We start from the raw sequence: 22,446 nt of genomic DNA, 5'->3' as shown, positions 1-22,446 counted from the left end.
TGTACAATGTCTGTACACTCAGAAACATACACAATGTTGTGTGTGTGTAACTCTAAGGCCTCTGTGTCTCTGACCACTGGAGAAGGGCTAATTCCTTTCCGAACAAAGATTATGGAAGGGCAAAATTTTCTATAGAGGTCAAACTGCACCTCCCTGAAGGTTCTGGAAGCATGGTATGTCATTTTGGGGATTCAGGAAAGAAGGAAGGAACTTTAGTTATTAGCATTGTGGGACTGGGTAGGAGAGAACACTGTCTGCAAAAATGGAGGGCATTTTTGCAGGCAACCCCCCAAAATATAGCCTGGACCTTCATAATTGATCCACCCTGATGTAGCTCTACAACCTCCAAATCTTGTTTTTCTATTGAGTACATCTGTGACTGTGAACTTTTCAACAGAAGCGAAGGAATGTATTAAAAGCAAAAATGTTAATTGTTAAATTTTAGAGTAACAAGGGCCAGGGGTATTAGTTTTAATGCCGAACATTGATATTCCCTTTGTGCGCGTGTGTTGTATATAATGAGGAACATTTACTCAATATTTCAAAAATACGGCGCTGCCATTTTAAAATGCAATTTTAGTGATTTTTACTCACAAGCAATGAGCAATAGAAGTGAGTGACATGTTCCTCAGTAGGATAGGGTGCTGAATGAATAATGAGTAGCATGTTATTTTTAAAAATAACATTTATAAGTTCTGCTTTTGGGGCAGGTCTGCACCCTTAACTCTACTTGTTGAGATGCAAATGAAATGTGTGAATGTAGTTGCAATGTACAAGGCAGAATATTCCTCCTTCACAAGTGTGATCCTATGCATTTTTACTTAAAAGGAAGGGCTGTTGGATTCAGTGTTGGATATTCCATGCACCAATGAACATGTTCACTGAGAGTGTAACTACACAATGGGGGAAATACAAATGCACTTGCATTCATTCCCTTCACATTAGGGAATTCAGGTTTCCTTGAAGTCCTTTCCTGCAAACTGGCCACAAAGAGAGGGGAGAAGCCTTGTCTGCAGCTTCTGTGAAGTTCAATTTATAGCCGATCAGGTGGTAGGGTTAAAAGGGAGCTACCTAATACGCTGCAAACAAGAGCTTTCTGAGAGCGTACTGGCTTTCTCCATCTAGACCTGGGTTCTCAAAGTGTGCACCATAATGTCCCACAACCCTTGTGGCTCCCTGGTGCATCACTGAGCCAGCCAGGAGCAACGTGGAAGCTTTCCTTTGTTGTTGTTTTTTTTTCAAGCTGCTGCTGCTGCTCTTTTGGCTCCACTTATGGCTCCTTCGGCCTGCTTTGCTTCCTGCTCTGCCCCACACTCCTTGCCACTCCTTCTGCTCTGCCGCCACTGCTACTACTCAGGGGTGCCGCAGGTCCAAAATGTCTGAGAACCACTATCCTATACTGTTAGAAATAATAGCTGGAATTTCAGAGAAATCTAGACCTGTAGTGATTGTCTATAAATATCTGCTGGAATGTAGTAAATGTGGTGTTCAAAAGTTTAGACCTGAATGGAATAAGGAGCTAGAATGATTCATACAATATAAACAATGTTAGGTTTTGTATGTATTATAACTCCAGACTAAACCAAACTGAGATTGGTTTAGCAAAGAATCAGGATTCAGGCACAAATGGCATCTTTTTCATAAGAAGATAACAAGATCAGCCAGATCTTGGCAGTCTAAAATGGTAACCTTGAGGTATTTGATGTGTTCGTGCCTCTTATGGTTTTCTAGATCCATTTCAATCGGGTTTCAGGCTGGGCTTTGATACTGAGAATGCCTTTGCCGGGAGAGAGACAGAGGGAGTGTGACCCTGTTGATACTCCTGGACCTCTCAGTGGCTTTCGACATCATCAAACATGGTGTCCTTCTGAATAGGCTGGCTGGGCTGGCAGTCGGGGGCACCGCTTTACAGTAGTTTTGCTCCTTCATGGCTGACCATGTCCAGAAGGTGGTGCTGAGGGACAGTTGCTCTGTCCCATGGCGTGTATGTCATGGAGTTTCTCAGGGCTCGATACTGTCCCCCATGCTGTTTAACATCTACATGGAACTGCTGGGAGAGGTCATCAGGAGTTTTGGGCTGAGGAGTCACCAACATGCTGATGACATTCAGCTCTACCTCTCATTTTCTACCAATCCAGGAGAGGCGGTTTCTGTGCTGAACTCGTGTCTGGACCTGATAATAGACTGGATGAGGGTTAATAAATTGAAACTCAGTCCAGACAAGACGGAAGTGCTGTTAGTGGGTGCTTCACTAGACAGGCTAGAGGACCATTTCCCTGCCCTGAATGGGGTTGCACTCACCCTAAGGGACAGGATCTGAAGCCTGGGGGTGTTCTTGGACCCCAGTCTATCTCTGGAAGCCCAGGTGGACTCAGTGGCCAGGGGCACCTTCCTTCAGCTGCAGAAATTATACTAGCCATGGCCCTATCTCAACAAGAAGAGTCTCATGACGGTTACGCATGCACTGGTAACATCCCGTATAGATTACTGCTATGCGCTGTACGTGGGACTGCCTTTGAAGACGATTCAGCAACTGCAACTGGGTCAAAATCAAACTGTGCAACTGGGAAGTGGTGGGGCTGCTAGGGAACACGTCAGGGTGAATCTGTTTAAATCACATTGGCTACCAGTCACTGCCCGAGCCCAATTCAAATTGCTTGTTTTGATGTATGAAGCCCCAAACGGATTGGGCTCTGGATACCTGAAGGACTGCCTCCTTCCATATGAACTTACACAGCAATTAAGATCTAGCCAGGGGACCCTCCTGAAAAAGCCATCCCTCAAGGAGGTAAGAGGGATGGCTTGCAGACAAAGGGCCTTTCTAGCAGCTGCCTGAGACTATTGAACATTATCCCAAGTCAGATTAGTCTGGCCCCGATGCTGATGACATTTCTGCACCAGATCAAAACCTTCCTGTTACAGAAAGTTTTTAATTGAAATAATATAAATGGTGGGTCCTGATGGCAATTTTCAGAGCACTCTATATTTAATTGTATTTTAATTGTTTTATCTTTTTACTATATTTAAATTGTGTAAGCCGCCCAGAGACCTTTGGGTAGTGTGGACAGCATATAAGTTGAATAAATAAATATAAATAAATAAAATTGGAACTTATAGTTTGTAGTTATCTTGACTTACATAATTCTTTGATTTTTTTTTTTTGCAGGTACTCGCACACTGCTAAATTACATGAGCGTAATGTGGAGTCTGACACAGGAACATAATGAATAGACTCCCTACCCCCTTACAACTGCCAGAATCTATAATTCTGATATTGGAAAGATGAAATCTATTGCTGAGTGATCTGAAGATCTCACTGTTCTATCTAGGTTTGAACCTGTTATTGTCTGCTCTTTTATTTCTGTTTTGACACTTTTCTAAACATTTGGTCTATGTGCTTAATTGATTGCTCAATATTAATTAATTCGGTGCACAGTAACATTCAGTGTAGTTCAAGAATGTCTAGTGCAAAGCCAGGAGAAAGCAGTCTACAAAAAATAGGCCTAGAGATGACCTCCATCTGCAATTTCCTCATTAGAGGATGTAGGATTGGTTTCAAGGAGGATTAAGAAGAAGTAAAAAAAGTAAAGAGTAATACCAGATAGTTGCAGACTGACAGCAGACGACCAAAGTGGGTGATTGGAGCCTTTCTTGCCTGGAGGGAGAAAGGGCAAAGAGATGTATCAGTGGTGCATGCCATGTCTAAAGGTGTTTATTCAGCTGCATTGGACACTTATGTATGGGCTGCAACTTGACCACAGGGATTATGAAGCCAGCTTTTGGCTCCAGGAGAAACAGCCTCACTGCTTCTCTATGGCATGAGATCTTGAGTGAGGCAACATGGCCTAGGGCTGATGATGTAAGGCTAGGGTTCTCTGCCCATTCCCTCTTAGCTGCATTCAGGTGAAGCAGAGAGTGTAGTCCGTGCACATATTGGCATCAATGCTTGATATGTGGGGGTTCACAATTCTTTTTGGTCTATGGCAAAAAAGGGGTAGGGAAAAAGATAGAAAACCAGTCAAGAAATCTGGGTGATCTTGGCCCACTCTTCCAAAAGGAGACCGGCCCAATTAAGTACAGAAGTTTGGTAAAGTGATTGTACATAAGACGCAAGGTATTCATCGTCAGATTTTCATTTTGAGTGTGAAATTCCATTGATTGGGGAACAACTACCTTTTTTGGGAAGCAACTAGAAGTCCATGCTGAGGACTGAACAGGTGGTTGCAATAAGATGGGTAAGCAGATTAAGGAAAGCAACCCACTTGCCTCTCCCACTCCTAGCTTACAAATCTCCTTATTGGATTGGTGCCCAAGAAGGCATCCAGAGGATTTCTATTTACCCTACACCACAGATAGTGAATAAATTATAGTGTCCTGAAAGAACTATGTAGCAGTTCCTTCAGTGCTCCCATACAGATGGCCTAGAGCAGTGACCATAGAAGAGGAGGGGACTGGCAAAATGTGACATCAAGTCAGCCATGGGACTTTTGAGTTGTTAGACTTTTTGAAATATGCATTATCTGGATCGAGAGATTCCTATGAGTTCAGTTTCATTTGCCACATTCAAATACTTCAGTAGCTTTTCAGAATGGGCTGTCCATGTGAAGGCTGGACTAGTGCATAAGGGCTATTATCTTGCTAAGTTTGTATTTGCAGGTATGGTAGGTTTGCGACAGTGTAGGCACTCCTACTTGACTTTATGAAGTTGACTGGGAAACTGGCGATTCCCCAGGGAAGGGAAAGATGGAGGACCCTTTACATATCCCACATTTTCAAGAATAGAAATTAACACTGTGCAACAGCCATGTCAGTTCCCAGAGAATAAGATCTAAGTGTTGTGAGACAGGATTGATGCTGCATGAGTCATGCTGTTCAAATTCCAGAAGCATTGCATGTAACATGGTGGTGTCTGGCAGAACTTTTCCCCCCAAGGCTGTGTGATTCGATGAGTGGCCTCATTTAGCCCTTGCATAAGTATCACGTGACAGCAGGAATCAGGACTTGAAAATGTGGTTACATTTTTGCAAGGTTTCAATTGTGCTTCATATTGGTGGGGAGATATTAGGTTGGAGTGCAGTTTCTATTACACATAGATGCTGCAGGCTTATTAGGTTTTTGAATATATTTCCAGGAATGTTGGTGTGCTGGGGCTTGCTGATTTAGTAGGCAGTCACAGGAATCACAATTAGATGTTTCACTTTCAAAAATCATTTGGAATCCAAATCAAAATGAGGGTATTTGTCAGTTTCTGAACTAACTGAAGTTAAGCAATGATCTCCAAAGTGGCCCTTGAATCCAACTGGGGATCGCTCAAGTGCCAAACACTGCTGTGATGCTTGAGGAGTTTCAAAAGCTGATTTCCTCCTCAAAAGCACTCATTAGGAAAATCAGAGTAATGCTATAAGAAAAGAACCAGGAAGTCCAAAGAGAAGGACATTGACAGCTCAAGCACCAATGAAAAACCCAATGTTTCCTGGAAACTCTAATCACAGAGCACCAGGGAGGGAGTTCCTTGTCTATTATGTGAGAGAGGCCTGTTAGAGATAATAGAGAAATTGTTGTTGCATCACTTATGTTTTCAAGAGGTAGGGGTTACTTGTGTGTACTTTGGAGATTTTTTTCTTCTCTGCAGCTACAGATCTCAAATCAATCAGCCAAATATCTCTGTGAAATCCATGCCATCAACTGGGATTTGAATGAGGTAGGTCACAGTAACATTAGGACTTAAGCAACCTGCCTACACACAGACATCATGTTGTGCTACACTTTTCTTTAATGCTTCTTGTTAGCTTTCATTTTTCAAATACTTTGCATTTTTCTGTTTTGCATTCTTCTGGAATAGAGGGCATGCCTGTATTCCGGAAGGGGTAGTGTGACAAATGTAACATACAAAGAAGTTACTCTACCACTGGAACAGCAAAGCTCCTAGCTGGAGGTATTCTGTTCTCCTTCAGCAAATGTTTTGGTTGAGCAAATTGTGTAGATCTGAGTAAATTGCATATCTCCCAGTGGGGGTGGGTTAAGGGAGGGAGGGAAACCATTGAGAACTTTGCCTGCACAATGGAAGTTGAGCAGCAATTAATGGTACTGAAATGTATTGTGTTTCTCAGACCAGAAGGGACATGGTGGCTCTGTGGGCTAAACTGCAGAAGCCTTTGTGTGCTGCAGGGTCAGAAGGCCAGCAGTCGTAAGATCGAATCCATGCGACGGAGTGAGCTCCTGTTGCTTTGTCCCAGCTCCTGCCAACCTAGCGATCAAAAGCATGCAAAATACAAAAATGCGAGTAGATCAATAGGTACCACCTCGGTGGGAAGGTAAACGGTGTTCCATGTCTAGTCACGCTGGCCACGTGACCACATAGGATTGTCTGTGGACAAATGCTAACTCTATGGGTTGGAAATGGGGATGAGCACCGCTGCCTGGAGTCGGACACGACTGGACAAATTGTCAAGGGGAACCTTTACCTTTTCTCAGACCAGAGACCTTTATTTCACACATTTTAATGTCATTGGGTTTTTGTTTGTTTGTTTGTTTGCTTGCATTATTTTGACACATATAAATAGATACAAATACTTTGAAATATTCCTTTGCAACTTGAATCTGACTGGCTACAAATCAGCTTGAAGAAAATTGATTGTGATTTGTAAGACAAATAATTCAGAACAAATCAAAGTGAATGGCATTGACACACCCCTAATCACCTTATGTTCCTGGAAGTCTTCCTTACCATGGCAGGTGTTTGGCTTTAGACAGAGGAGTGGACTCGGTCTTCCATTCATCATTTTTTTCTGTGTGATAGCTAGTCTTTGGTGCATAAAATTAACACCTTCACATCCAAGTCTCCCTGACCTCAGTGCCTTTATGCTGCACTGCTTCAGGTGTAATGTTATCCTGATGGCTCATCACATTTTAGGGTTGACAAATAACATAGATGACACACTGTCCTATCAACAGGTGGCACAGTTCAGGCAGTTGGCTCCTGAGACCAGCATCAGCCAAGAAATATTACCGACACGGTGGAAGCTTGGAGAGTGAGGGTGAAGAATCAGTAAGCCTGACGATTGCCTTCATGATGAGGAGAAACTGTGGCAAAGCTTGGTCAGAATTCTGTCAGTTCAGGGCAAGGAGAGGATGGATGATGCGGCCAGTTCTGGATGAGCACTTTATGCAGTGGTATATACTGCTGCATGAGAAGGGCTTGTCTCCGTGATTCATCCAACGTAAGCTTTCTGTCATCACCTTCAAGGTAAAGGTCTGCAGATGGTTTTATGTGACAAAGAATTTCAGATGGCACAAGGTGTTGGAAGGATGGAATAGGAAGAAGGAGCCCTGCCTCAACTGCCAAGTACCTCTCTCACTGGTCACGCTGCAGGGCTTGCTGGTCTCTAGTGTACTACAGCTTCCCTGGTGACCATTTTTGGTGTATTTCAGGTTCACAATCATGAACTCCCTGGTGGGAGGTCCAGGAGTGCATTCCAATTGTAAGATGTCACTTTAACAGAATGTTCAGTAAACTTTAATATGCACCTTTATGCACCAGCTGCACGAAAACTGGAGGTTTTGCTAGAGCCCTTTAGGAATGGACAGCCTTGTTAGTTCCAGGTGCTAACGGACTACATAAAGGTGAGGAGGTCCTTATTCCATTACTCTGGAGAAGATGATGGAGTTAGATATAAATTCTGGTTGGTTGCCAGAAAGGTGATAGAACATCTGGAACATATTTGTTCCATACCGGGGGTATTTCAGCTTCTGTGTTGTTGTGTTTCACTTAGCCTGCAATCCACAAGTTGAGTAGATGGAAATTTAGATGTTACAAACTTTGGGTGCACTAAACTGAGGCAGACCAGGAGAGGCAACATATTTTGTGGCCACAGGACTGTGTTCTGGGGAGTGAAACACATAGACAGTGTTATTTGTCCTTCAGTAAGGCCTTAGTTCATTGGCCATGTTGGTATGGAAGCAGTGCTTTATTTTGAGGTGAGATTTCCTTCTCCCCAAATTGTGCAGTAGTTCTTTGCTCCATTGTCCAGGTGTGATTATAATTCAGTAATGTTTTGGACCCAGTGAAAGGAAAGGTCATGTAACATCTGAATGGGCTCAAACAGAGATGGTCTTCATCAACTATAGTTTCATTTTTTCCTCTTCCTGGACAGGTTTTTGGTGGGGTAAGGAAGACAGTAGAGGCTCTGACTACACTAGGAAAGGTGTTAATAGGGAACTGAGCAAGGACATGGAGGGTGGTTTGGGATTCTACTTGACTCATAAACGTATTGTTTAGGAGCATCCATAGTTGTTTAGAAGTGACAGTATATTCATTCATTCATTCATTCATTCATTCATTCATTCATTCATTCATTCATTCATTCATTCATTCTGTGTTTCTCTAAATAGAGGACCCTTATCTTTCTGGAAAAGGCAATGACCCTTTTCTTTGAGACCTACAGTTTCTTAAAGGGTATGGTGGGGCCAAGGAGCTTAGCTGCTAATTATATTTGTTGATGTGATGGATCAAATGGGTCTCAGGTGCCAGTTCAGCACTAACCCTCTAGCACACCCCCAAATGATTCATATGATTTTTTTTCTCTGTAGATTTGTCTGTTTGCTATAACAATGCATTGTGGTAATTAAAATTCCCTGCATGCTAATATTACTGAAGCAGCTGAACTATAGAATAGTAGTGATAGTTTCAGGAGCCCCTCCCAAAAGTTCCCTGTAATATGTTCACGAATTAGTTCTTACCAGTGATTAAAAGCTTCTTTATATAGTGCCATACTTTTTTGCATAATGATTTCTCATGCAGCATACCTAGTATAGAAGAAAAAGCAATTGGTTGCATATTTAGGGATAAAAGAACAGGGATTATTAATGCTATGAATTATGAATTCAACTAATATAGGATAATGTGTGTGCAAAACATTGTAGAAACGTTTGAGTGATCACTATCATCTTTCCCCATAATATTTTATAGTTATTAGGAAACACTGGGCTTTATAAATCTTCTTTGGCCTTCTTCTACAGCTCCAGATTGCTGTAAAATAAATAACTTGCAGAGATTCTTAATGCAACAAAGAAAATCCATCAGCAATTACAAATTACAATCAATAAAATAAACATCATACTGAGACAGTAATCCTTTTCTTCTCACTATGAAAGACCCCTCAGGCTAAAGGGAAGGTATCCAGAGCAATATAAATATCTACAAAGTCAATTTATTCCTGTGGAAAATCCTAAATGTCACTGCTTAGTGCTGTGCAAGGGATTTCACGTCCAAATGATTATTATTAATAATAGTAAATGTACCCTCATACAACAGTTGTTATGAGAAGGCTTGGAAGTACATTAAACACAATGCTCTTTCATGCCATAGAAAATTGACATGATGCTGTTGCATCTGAGGAGAAGGAAGAGGACAAACTTTGGGTTTCATGGTTAAGCACTGGACCACAACTTTATATTCTTGGGCATGGAGATTTTAAGGCCAGACAATCTTCATCAGCCTAATGGGTCACAGGAAAGCCATGTTGTCAGTCTTGATACACAGTTAAACTTTCCCAGCCTTTCCTCATATTTGTTGGGAGGTTCCCCAGTAGGATACTCATGTGTCCTCTTTTAAGGTAGATGGTCCTCCATTTAAAGGACTGTTGGCTACTCATCTTGAAGCTGTCCTCCATGTGAAGGGCCTTGTGGTATCATTTTGTGGATACTACATAGCAGATGTCAACATTGCTCCAAGCCATTTGTAGGGTCAGAACTATAGCAGTGTAAGTTGTGACAGTAGCTAAACCATTTGATTGGGCTGCCCAAGACAGATCCCACTGGCATCAATGGCAACACTCTTATTGATCTTAATAGAAATAGACTGGACCTTTATTGTTAAAGTCTACCTCTCAATTTTAAACCCAGAAGGTAGATATTATGTTTCATGTCAAATATACAACTTTCATTTTTTAAAAAAATGCATTTAACTAGGAGGTTGGCAATATAATAGAAAAAAGGAAGATGCATCTGGAAATTTCTGTTTTATTGCTCTTCTAAATAAATGCTAGACAACATATTACAGGTTCTGAAAAATAATGTGAGATAGACAAATATTTAAATAATTAGATTGCTAATGTAATTAAACTTTTAATATAGCCATACAAAGCATCTTTCCAAAACATTTTTAAAATTCCAGGTTCTCATTGTGTATGCAGTCTGATGTCATAAAGTAATGCTTCAATAACAGTGTCAAAATGTCTAATTACTGGAATCAAGTTTACTTTGTAAATTCTATATCAAACGACGTCAATCATTGTCTTTCCATCCAAGTCATTCACCTTGTTTCTCAGTAACTGCTGTCCCATGATTGGTGGTATAACTTGCAGGAGAATTCCTGAGTACATCATGCAAAGGACTAGAATGATGAAATTGAAATTTTCTTAAGAGCACATGAGATTTCATTTTATCCTTGTGAAGAGGACAGGGTCATGATACTATGTTAAAGGGTATGATGAGTCGTTGCACTCTGACCTGGGACTCGAAGCTCCTGCACAGCTGACTTTGCCTGAAGCAGGATTAATGAGAGATTACAAAGCACTGTGACACCAGTACCCAAGACAGGTAGAGACACAGGGAAACAAACAGAGGCTATAGTAGTCCTATCTATGTTGCGAGACAACCCCTGAGAAATTGGTGGTAAATAGCCTACCCTGGAAGATGGGTCATATAAAAGAGGCTTTACCAACTGGGGAAGGCAGGCAGGAAGGAGAGGAGATAGCTGAGAAGGGCTGGGGGGGGAAACAACCCTTATTCGGGAAGGGGGGGGGAGAATGGCCCTTCAGAGAAAGAGGAGGTAGAAACCTTTAAAGCCAGGGAACAAGAGGGGACCTCTACACCTGAAGAGTGAAAAGCCCACCCCTAGAATAGAAGAAGGAGGGAAAGAGAGTTCAGGGATAATTAATTAAGATGCTTCAGGGTATTCAACACAGTTTGTGGGAAACTCTGAACCAGTAGGCATGGGGGATGAGGAATTGAAGGATGCCCAGGAGGAATGGTCTGTGAACTACTGGGCTGAGGAATCCCTTGAAGAGGAGATCTTAGAGGAGTGGGACCACATCTACAAAGAGGATCCCTGGTGAGGTGTTTGGTGCATAATGGCCATCAGTGTCTGCTGCTTGTGGTGGTTGCCTCACGGATTAAAGGTACGGTCTGACCTGCTCATGTCTACAATTTTGCTGCACTATTCATGCAAATGGCAGTGCTAAACCTGAAGAAGTAGAATTTTCTCCACAAAAGCTTGCAATCTGTTTGAATTTTTAGTGGCCCAATAAAAGGCATCAGCCATTCTTACATTCATGTAATCACGGGGAATGCATGGCCCTTTCAATGTTCTTTCCACTCTTTTGTGTGTATGATGAAATGAATAAGGCAAGGAAGAGGAATCTTCCTAACTCATTGCCTCCTGCCTCAGTTTTTTATGCAATAATTATTGACCTCAGAACAAACATATCAAGCTACTAGGTTTTGTTGTTTATCTGAATATCTTCCAAGAGTGATTGCCAAAAAGCCTGCAACAAGTTTCTGCAGCCAAAATCCCTGCCCTTTTAAAATCAGCTTTGCTTTACATTAGGGACAATTCTTAATACTGACATATGAGCTTTTTGTTATGTTCTGTCACTGATTCATGTGGACTTTTCTGATAGATTTCCCTTCTGCACACATACTTTAACTTTGGAAGCTTTATTACGAGACAGCCACTAGATCCTCAGAACCAAGAGAGATGTACAGAGATTAATGTGGTGAATCTTTCACACCACAGCTAAGTATTGAATGGTCTTAACACCCAACCCTTGAAAAAGTTGCCTGCTGACTGAGAAGGTATGGAAATTGTAGCTCTGTGAAGTAGCTTTTCCAAGCTTTACAGATGTTTTTTCCATCTCCATCTTTAGTTATCAGCAATGAATAGGAACATCAAGAACAGGTCCTTTTTATCGTGGTGGGTGGAAAACATGTTTTTTGTGTAATGTTCTAAAAACACCATAATGGATCTGGCATTGATTCTGGCCTTTAGAAGTGTAATTTACAGATTGTAAAATTCATTCCAAAAATGATGTATTCAGAAGATTTTCTTGTCAGCAGGCAGCTAACAGACAGTTCCAGATATGTAGAACAAAAGCTTTTAAGCGCTAGTGTAATGATTTTCCTTCAAGGCAGGAAAACATTCCAGCTTTGTTCTTCTTAACATGCTTTATTTGAATGCAATGTAACATGAAGAGGGAGGGAAAACTCGTGGAGAATATAAAAACCAGCAACCAAATTGATATTCAGCATTTTTTTCTCCATGGTGTTTTTTCTGCAATGCGATGGACAAAGGACCACTGTGGTTTACAATTAGACCACTGCAGTTTAGAATTTCTTTTGTATTACTGCCTTGTGATTTTTTGAAAAAACCTACAGTAAGCCAGCAAAAGAATATTTTGCAATGGCTTTGGGTAACCAGCCATCTAGATGTGGTCATTATTCAACATGTGTCTAGTTATTTACTCCTCCCTCCCTCCCTCCCTTCACACCTCTTTCTGTTTATGTTTTTGCTTGAGTCTTGTGATGTTGTCACATACAAATTCCACACATTTAAAAATACTACTGAAATAGCTGTCTATTGTCATCAGTGGCAGAATGGTGATGAGTAAGTGCCAATGAAATCAAACGTGGGTGAAATCTTTTACAGTGTTCTGTTTTTAGCTTGCAGAGACTTATATATGTGTTTCTTTGTTCTGTTTAACCTCGTTCAGGTGCTGACTGCCTCACTTTAATCCTCTTTTCAATACAAAAGCAGGTGTTGACTTGAAAAAGAAAATGACGAGGTATTACGAAATATCTATATGGGCAATACAGCAATATTTAATACTTACTTGTAACACCCCATTTGCTCATTCCCTTGATCGCAGAATCCATGGCTTTTCTACCTCAGTGTCCTCAGCTCCACCTGCAAGGTCAAAACCTGACTGGAATGATGAACACAGTCTCTCTTAGTCACACAGAAATAAAATGCCCCATGCTGAGTAATTTCAGAAATAAGTCCTTATTCAAACACCTTTTTATATGCCACAAGAGAACAGAAAGCAATGTGTCATGCTACCTGTAGTAAGGCAAGCCTGTTGCAAAATTTCAGAAACAAACAATGGTTCACTCCCGTTTCTATCTCATAGAATTGTTAGAGTTGGAAATAACACTATGAGTTGTCCAACTTTTTACTGATATAAAGGGAATCAACAATGAAAACATCCCTGATTGATGGCCATCCAACTTTTGTTTAAAAATCTCCCATGAACGAACATTCATCACCTTCCCAAGCATCCTCTTCCACCATCAGACAGGTTCTATTTTCAGAGTGTTCCTCTTCAATGTTTAGTCTTCCTCTCTTTTTAACTTGGGATCCTTCACTTGTGGTCCTACAATCTGGTGTAGCACAAAAACAAATAAGCAAGCAAGCAAACAAACTGTATCTATATGACAATACTTCTGACATCTATAGATAAGTATCAGACTACCTCTCAGTTTTCTTGAAGAGTTTGGCAGTGGTTTCCTGATCCCCTAGAAGTATTCATTTACTTAGCAATTCAAAAATGAATGTAGAACTGCTGGATAGCTCAGTGGTTTAGGTATCTGGTTGTTGAGCCAGAGGTTGGGAGTTTGATTCCCCACTGTGCCTCCTTGACAGGGGCTGGGCTCAATGATGAATTGAGTCCCTTCCAGCACTGTAGTTCTAAGCTCATTATTATTATATAGGGATTCACTTGACTCAATCACATATTGAAGGAACACTAGATCTGCTACAATGCACACTGCCCTTATTAGAAGAATACCCTCCACAAATACCCATGCACGCATGTAACACTACTCCAGATGAAGGGGCCCCTTGGCCAATTACGATCTCAGTTCAGATGGAAAATCTCTGTATCTATATGCCATATACACAGTTGTTCATCAAATGGCTGAGGGCAAAACGTGGTAGTGGTAGGAGGTATTCTACATAGCCCTGTAAACTCTTGCATATTCTTTGAATTTATCAGGCATTTGAGTGAACCCTCACTTCTGTTTTCTCACTACTGACATTGGGAATGGCCACTGTGTTTATTTTTTATATTCTTAAATGTATGCATTTAAATTTTCACAGCTGATATTCTGGGATGGTGATGGTTATATTTTACTGCTATTATATTCTTCTTAGGATGTTTTTTTTTTTCACCAAATATATACACATTTCATATTACTCAGAATAACACATTGTATATCTGATGAAGCCAGGTTTAATTCACAAAGCTTTTACCACAATCACTTTTAGGTGCCACAAGACTCTTCATTTCCCTTGTATCAATTCACTTTTCTTTCACTATATAGTCATTGTATTGTGTCATTTCAGTTGTGAGCTGATGATTTGTTTCGTTTAGGAGGAGAATATAGAGAAATAACTATGAGTAAAATGAATACAAGTAATAAGCAATACAATTAAAAATACTTACTTCTACTACTTTGCACTACTTCAGAGAAAACACTTGATCCTCTACTGGGCACAAGAGGGCATCTTGTAGACCCTCCTGACTGCTGCCATGGGTGTTGTCAACATTCAGGTTGCCGCCTTCTATGTAACGCTTGGCATCCTTTTTCCTGCTGGCAACATGGGAACAATGTTGTGCAATTTCCTGGTGTTTTGAATCATGGATACAGAAGCACAATGTCCGCTGTTCATATAATGGAGGGTTTTTAAAAAGAATTTAATGCAATATTAAAGACTCTCCCACCCAGAAGCTCTAAAAGCACTTTACATGAGTTGGTGAACCTATTTGTGGGAGGGGATGGAATTCAGCACTTTGGATAGTTTGAGTAAAGTATAAGCTAAAAAATTAACAGTGCATTCATAGCATCCTGCAAAAGGGAGTCACTGGGTGCCACTGCACTGAACATAAAAAATCCATTATTTTCATTAATTCTTAACATGCATTAATGCTTTTGAATGTTTCAAAATCTGTTTTTATATGAATTGTACTTTAGAGCTAAAGTAGCCATTTGTTAAAATTTTCACAATGTATTTAAAATTATTTGATATACCGTATTTGCCGGTGTATAAGGCGACTGGGCGTATAAGACCACCCCCCCCCAACATTCCCACTTAGAATGTAGAGTTTGTTATATTTAGTTAGTTAGGCATCCTTCAGTCTCGAAAGGCTATGGTGATGGGCTCTGTATGGAGGACTTGGAATAGCGTCTAGTGTGGCTGAAGAGGCCAATTCGAGAGTGACAATCGTCATAGAATCGTCATAGTTTGTCTTTCACTTCTGTAGTGGATGATATTGTTGGTACATATGCACTAAGGAGGGTTACTGGTCCTGCTGATGAGTGGAGCTGCAGAGACAGGATTCTTTCACTCCCCACAGTAGGTGAAACAATGCATCTCAGAAGGGTGTTTCTGACTGCAAAGCAAAGCAAAAAAAGCAAAGCGTACTGCTTATATACCACCCCATAGCGCTTCAAGCACTCTCTGGGTGGTTTACAATTTAATTATGCAGGCTACATATTGCCCCCCCAGCAAGCTGGGTACTCATTTTACCGACCTCGGAAGGATAGAAGGCTGAGTCAACCTTGAGCCGCTACCTGGGATTGAACCCCAGGTCGTGAGCACAGTTTTGGCTGTAGTACAGCGATTTAACCACTGTGCCAACACCATACTCCCTGGTCTCATTCGATGGTTTTCCCTGCCAGAAGAATGAGAAGATTTTTCTTTGACAGATCCCGAGTCTGGCAGTCTTGTCTTTTGCAGGGCAACAATGTCCATCTGCAGTCTACTCAGTTCCATGTCAATGACAGCTGTCTTGCGCACATCGCCTATTTCTTGCAGGTCATCAGGAAAGCTGTAGTCAGGAAAGCCAGGGGTCATTGTCCGTACATTCCAGGTGCCCAGCTTTAGGGCAGAAGTTTTCTTACAATTGTTGCATGGTGCACGGTTATCGATCTGCTTCTCGGGTTTCACCCTAAACCCCACGCACCCCGTGAGGTTAACAGACCGTGGCGAGGTAGCACCTTACTGGCTGGGGGCTGCCCAGCTTAAGGCGGGCGGTATCTACTTATTGAGGTGCAATGACCTCTCCCACTGTCAGAAGTAGCCCCTGGCATCATGCTCTACGCCAAGTGAGCAAAGACTTATAACCGGTAACTGCTACTTCCCGTGTTGTTTCAACACTGTATGTGAAGCTGGAGTTTGTTATATACTTGCTGTATAAGACTATCACCTCTTCCGCATGCGTGATTCTGCTTTGGCTGCATCATAGGGAGACTTCCTTTTGCCCCTTTTGGTTCCTTTTCGGAGAGAGCCAGGGTTTGCTGGAAGAAGGAACAGAAGAGAGGCGGCAGCCATTTTGGAGAGGCAGCAGCCATTTTGAGAGGCAGCAGCCATGTGGTCGCATCTCAAAATGGCTGCCGCCTCTCTGCTGTTTCCCACAGTCAGCTGTTCGGCACTAGAGTCAGGCTGTTCCCAGGCTAGGAGCGGGGCTCTACTCGGTCTTACTACCAGGTAAGTGACTTCGCTGGGAGAGAAGGAGGGTTTGCTGGACATGCACCTGGCGTACAAGATGACCCCCCCACTTGGAGGCATGTTTTTCAGGGCCAAAAAGTCATATTGTACACCAGCAAATATGGTAATTGCATATTTTAAAATACATTTTAATCTTTAAAATTTTGACTAAAGTCCTGTTGTATAGTTACACCGACAAAACGGCACAACCCTTCCTTGTGCAGAGAGATGCATTTGTTTATTATAACCGATGCTGTCATTCAGCTCATCTTGCATTCCAGACAGCTTTGTTTTGTGATTGGCCCTTGGACAGCAAATACGGGCCTTATTGGTAATCCTCATTGCTCAAGGTTGTATCTCTCAGAGAATAACATTGTGAGAGGAAAGGGAGGCTATAAGTTTCTAAATATGTCCTGAGTATCTCTTCAAATTAGAACCTGTGGATGTAACATATTTAAGGGAAAGCTCCCAATGACATAATTAAGGCCAAGTGTTGACTATAAGCATCTAGTCAAACACTAGGCCCTTCCTTTAAGCTGGCCAACATCCTTGTCCTCAATCCCACACCACACCAAATGAAACAAATTAGCTTCAGCACATTTTAACCTGTTTGGAAATGTTTCCTCTGTGTTCATAGCAACTTAACTAATGTGGTGCAAAGGTACATAATAGCTTTGCAATGTAGTGTTGTGCAAGTTGGATTTTCTCAGCTCTTTATTTTCTCCCTCATACTGAATTTTTATAGCTTCCCTTTGATATAAAACCTCCATCCACAAAAGTGTGTAAAACACAAGGAATATACAGCGCACCACTTTATTGTCCAAGCTTGTTTTGTAGGGATAATTATTGCAAAATAAAGCTTTAGAGAGGTAATTTAGTCACTCATTTTCACTCCTGTTTCTAAGAGATCAACTTAAAGTGCTCCCTTCTCAAATTGGGAGCCGGGGAGTGGCGGCTGTAGCAGCAGCACAGAGACAACAACCATGCCTGCAGATAGCTTTACAGACAATGGATTTACAAGCATTTCATTTTTTTCTCTGTGTTTCTAGGCAACATGGAGTGGTAATACATCTCCCTGATGTAGAATGAATTCGAAACATGTGGACTTCATATTAAGGTCTCTTCTACTAAATTGAACTATTAGTCCATTTCAACCGGCAATAGTTGTCCACTCTTCAGCAATGTTGAACTGGTAAATTTAGAGCTGCAGGTATTCATAAGGATAGTCCCCCGTAGCAAGTCCCTAAGGTCCAAGATTGCAAGCTGCTAAATCATTCTATGTTAACAAATAAACAGCATGTCTTTTGTAAAGTTACTGTTTCCCGATTGTCCATTCAAGACCAAACCACCTTCAAAGGCTTTCTATTACAATAGTAATAGCTTGCAACAAAGTATTGTTCCTGAGAAAATCCATGCTATTAACAGTGAGAGTGCAGTGAAGCTCAGTGAGTACAGGGAAGCCTTAAGGAGTGGTGGATGATGCTATAGTCCCTACTTATCAGAAGGTCCCAAGGCTTCAAATTTGTGAATTCTGGTTCCATTACACCAATGGTCTTCTACTAGAGGTCCTTTCCAGCCTAGGTGTGTAAGACACTTCAGAGGAAAATGAAAAAAAAAAAAAAAGGGGGGGGGAGGAGACTGGTTGATTTCTCTTTCTCTCTGAATCATTCTTCAATTTGCATTTAATATTGCCACCAGTTATTTAGAACCAAATTATACATTGTGACTAGTGCATTGGATGGAACTATGTTTCTGTTTTTATTTTGGCATATTACAAGCATTGACAGTGATCCTTAGTGGGAATGCAGCACACAGGGAGTTGAGGCTTACTCTCTTCCATTCCCAATGCAGTCTTAGGTGAAATCCCTCTTGGCAGTAAGTAAAACAATTAGCTAAAATTCAGCATCCATGGACCAATGCACAAATGTTAGGCTGCTGGTGGCACAAAACTTAGTTTGAGTTTTGGTCATCCCTTTTGAAACCTATTGGAATAAAGTACCTGACTATAGTAGAAGTGGAATCAACACTGCTGATGGGGAGCATGGCAGAGGACCACCACACATGAAGATAGTAGGCTAGCCTAGGAGAAATGAGACAAGATGAAGGGCACATCCAATTCTGTCTTCCCACCACTTATTCACTATTAGTTACCCCCCAGCCTCTGAAGTCCGAGATAGCTCTCTCACTCTGCCTAGTGGTAGGGGTGGCCCTGTGTAACTACACCCTAACACATTAGGTGTACGTTGTGGTTTGGCCATTTGTTACAAGGAGCTGATATTTTTGTGGGATATCATAGGCAGATCATAACTGTAGTACAGTAGTAATTGTGTGTAGCCTCTAAGAAATTGGTGAAAATGCATACATTAGCAATCTTCTTGCTTTCTAATTATCTATTATTTTAACACCAAAGCTCCAAAATGAAGTGAGATTGATGCCATTTTGAGTTCCTGTGAGGTAAAAGAGTTTTAAAGCACAAAACATTTCTTCTTGCCAGAAGTTGAAGTCTGTTCATTTGCCTGTTAGATGATAATTAAACTTAATAGCCACATACCAAGAAAGTCCTCATTCTAGCTCAAGATCTAGAGACAGACTGCAAATCCCACTTTGTATTCCTCTGATGCAGATATTTCCAAATATCTATCTATCTATCTATCTATCTATCTATCTATCTATCTATCTATCTATCTATCTATCTATCTATCTATCTATCTATCTATCTATCTATCTATCTATCTATCTATCTATCTATCTATCTATCTACCTACCTACCTACCTACCTACCTACCTACCTACCTACCTACCTACCTACCTACCTACCTACCTACCTACCTACCTACCTACCTACCTACCTACCTACCTACCTACCTACCTACCTACCTACCTACCTACCTACCTACCTACCTACCTACCTTGTGATAGCTGGCTGTTCTACCAAATTCCCATATTTGAATAAAAGCCCAGAAACCAACATCTTACGTTAGCTCCTCCCAGGTGCCTTGTACTTTGCATTACTCCTCTATTTCAGATTTATGGAATAGTTTCCATAGATGGATTCCAAATACATTCTTGACCAAAGTGGAAAAAGTTTGGAGAACTGAATAGTTGAAACCAGTAGAATAGAGAATAACTTCAGGATGCATTTATGATGAAACAAGAGTTCAATAGTGGGGATAAAAGATGGGAGATACTTTTAGGTACCTCATGGCCTGATGAGATGAGACTGCAGGAGATGTATGGTAAGTCACCTGACTCCTTTGTCTTTTATTGAAATACTGCTTCAGAGTGCTGCAAATCTGGTACAAGAACAGGCTTCTTGTGGCAGGGACCTCTACCCCTTTCTCTTTGGGCTATTCTTATGATCAAAATCAGAGACCCTCTAGGAGCTTTTGTTCCCACAAAAAGGAAGAAATGGAATTATTTTTCCCTGCCTCTGTGGAAAAGCCAGTTCAAGTGAAAATGTCGGCAGGAGAAATGTCTAAAGGGTGAAATCACTATGCTGCTCCAATTAGATTTTATAGTCCTTACATAACATACCTGCATTTCAGTCTTTTAAAAAATAAACACCATAGAAAAGCAGTTAGGAAATGGGTAGAACATCTTGTCTCCTTTGTCCCACATAAAAAAGCTTGACAGAAGTCTTCTTAAAGGCATTTCATTGCTGTCAGCAATTCAATCATGCTTCCAGCCAAGTCATCATATTGTAGTGTTCCGACACTGGTAGTAGCATTTTATATATCTGGGGCTAGATTTCTTTTAAGGAACAGTGTGAATACAATATATAAAAATGCATTTAAGTCATTATTTTAGACTGCAAATAAAAGAGGTTGGGATGGATTTTTTTTTTTTAATTTTGTGGGAAAATGGTATGGTAAAATGTGCATGGTTTGCAAGAATGTCCAGTTCAATTATTATTTTTTAACTGCTGCCTGACAATACAGTGGGATAAACTAGGAATGTATAAAGTTTTTTTCTTTAGTCATTCAGCTGTCAAAACCTTTCTTTTTTCTTTCTTTTTTTCTTTAGCATTGTGAAGCTAGTTGCTCTCCTGCTGCCTGTTCCTTGAATTCGCACATTTTCAGGCTGCCTATAACAGTACATGTTCCATGCCATGCTTTTTCCTGGGTCAAGCACCATCCTACCCACCCTTCCAGTGTAATCATATAACATTATTCCTAAGGCATTGTCAGCCCTGTTTTATAAATGTACTGCCAAATCTGGCTTAGCTGTTTAAAATGTTTCTAAATTGTGGGTGGGGGGGAAATGGAGGGAAGTCCTCAGATCACCTCACTATACAAACCAGCCCTCCCAGCACCTGAACATTAGAGTTCTCTCCTGGCCTTCAGGGATTGATTGATTGATTGATTGATTGATTGATTGATTGATTGATTGATTGATTTATTTATTTATTTATTTATTTATTTATTTATTTATTTATTTATTTATTTATTTATTTATTTTTTGCATACATCCTACTGAAATTAGCAGAAGATACTAGGCTGAATATTTTGGCCAGGTCTTAAAAGGAAAGAGTGTCAAACATAAAAAAAAAGAAATACTACAGGAAGGACTCATAGCAATTAAGTGAAAATGGCTTCTGGACGAAGACAAAAGGAGACAAGCAGAAGAACCTAAGATGGTCCACTCTCTCCAAGGAGAAAGGACTACCAGTTGCCGTCTGTCTCTCAGATAACCTTGCACAAGTAAGTCTCTCCTCTTCCCAATGTGCCTGTAGGGCATTTGTGAAGAGCAGGGCTATCAGAAAAGGGTGGTCCTTTTTCAAAAATGTACTGGAGGCAAAGACGGGGACATCAATCTCTCTTTCCTATACCCACCTGAACAATTCCTAAAGGAAATGAATGGAACCAAAAACATGACAGATGTGTGATATTCAGAACTCATCTGGAAATTTGGCTTTTATTTTTGTACTATTAACCATTGAAACACATGAGTCCTATTTGTTTCTGTTTTATTTGTTTGTTTTTTTATTAAAATAAACACAAAAATACAGACCAAATAAAACCAATTCTACCCCCCAATGACATATATAGAAACCAATACACATAGAACGCAATATGCTCCTCCTCCTACTGGGACCATTTGAGATAATCTGTTTTCCCTCCATTTAGAAAAGTACAATTCCCCTTCCAGAAATATATGGATTCATAGGAAGGTACACAACCCTTACCCTTTGTTAATAAAAAATACAAAATATTTTTTCCACTCCTAAAACATCTCTTATTTTCCTCTTCATTACCCATCTTTTCCAACCCATCTTTTACTCTAATAATGTGGTTTCTCCTTAATACCTTTTCCAAACTTCCTTTCAAATTCCCTGAAAAATTCTCTAATTGCATTACTGGTGTAATGGAGAGACCGATCAAATAAATATTTTTCTATACCTAATCCAAATTTGTAGTTTATTCTCAAGAAAAGAAGTTTCAAACTTCTTTCCAATACTGGTATTATTTTGTTTATTCCTCCCCCCCCCCAAATCACCACCAACCTCCTGAAATTCCCACTTTGACCGTATTAATTTATTAGACTGTGCTAAAATATTTACCATTTATCTCATTTAGTTAGCTATATAATACAACCTTATATTAGGTAAATCTAACCTAATTTTTCAGATTATACCAACTGCTGATAAAGATATCAGAAGAAGAGTGGAGAGGCTGGTAAAATATAATTAATAAATTTTGTAATCTTGACAAAAGAGCAAGGATTATTTTTTAAAAATTCTAGTATTTTTCATTGTGAAAGGAAAGTTTACCACTGAGATCAATTTAAACTGGGACAAACTGTGTAAGAATCTGAAGGAACATATTTATGAATTGAGAAGTAGATTTTCCTCAGAAAACACTTCCAATAAAGTTGAGTTTTAGCTGGATCTGTTTCGACAT

At 40.5% G+C, this 22,446-nt stretch overlaps 1 long non-coding RNA gene across 2 annotated transcripts in view; it reads left to right on the top strand.

Moving 5' to 3' along the window:
• LOC140705496 (uncharacterized) overlaps positions 1 to 20,403 on the top strand; it is a 40,255-nt gene extending 19,852 nt beyond the window's left edge. The window contains exons 2-4 of one of the 2 annotated variants that reach the window (XR_013543932.1): positions 3,167 to 3,329; positions 5,633 to 5,701; positions 19,572 to 20,403. This is a non-coding gene — a long non-coding RNA (uncharacterized LOC140705496). Of the gene's footprint in view, positions 1 to 3,166; positions 3,330 to 5,632; positions 5,702 to 17,595 lie in introns of both variants that reach the window. The other variant, XR_013543933.1, reaches the window with a different exon arrangement.
• Positions 20,404 to 22,446: the final 2,043 nt, after the last annotated feature.

Source organism: Pogona vitticeps, chromosome 3, assembly GCF_051106095.1.
Source record: "Pogona vitticeps strain Pit_001003342236 chromosome 3, PviZW2.1, whole genome shotgun sequence".
Taxonomy (NCBI): domain Eukaryota; kingdom Metazoa; phylum Chordata; class Lepidosauria; order Squamata; family Agamidae; genus Pogona; species Pogona vitticeps.
Note: the sequence above shows the minus strand (reverse complement) of the source record. Positions and strands in the feature narration are given on the sequence as shown.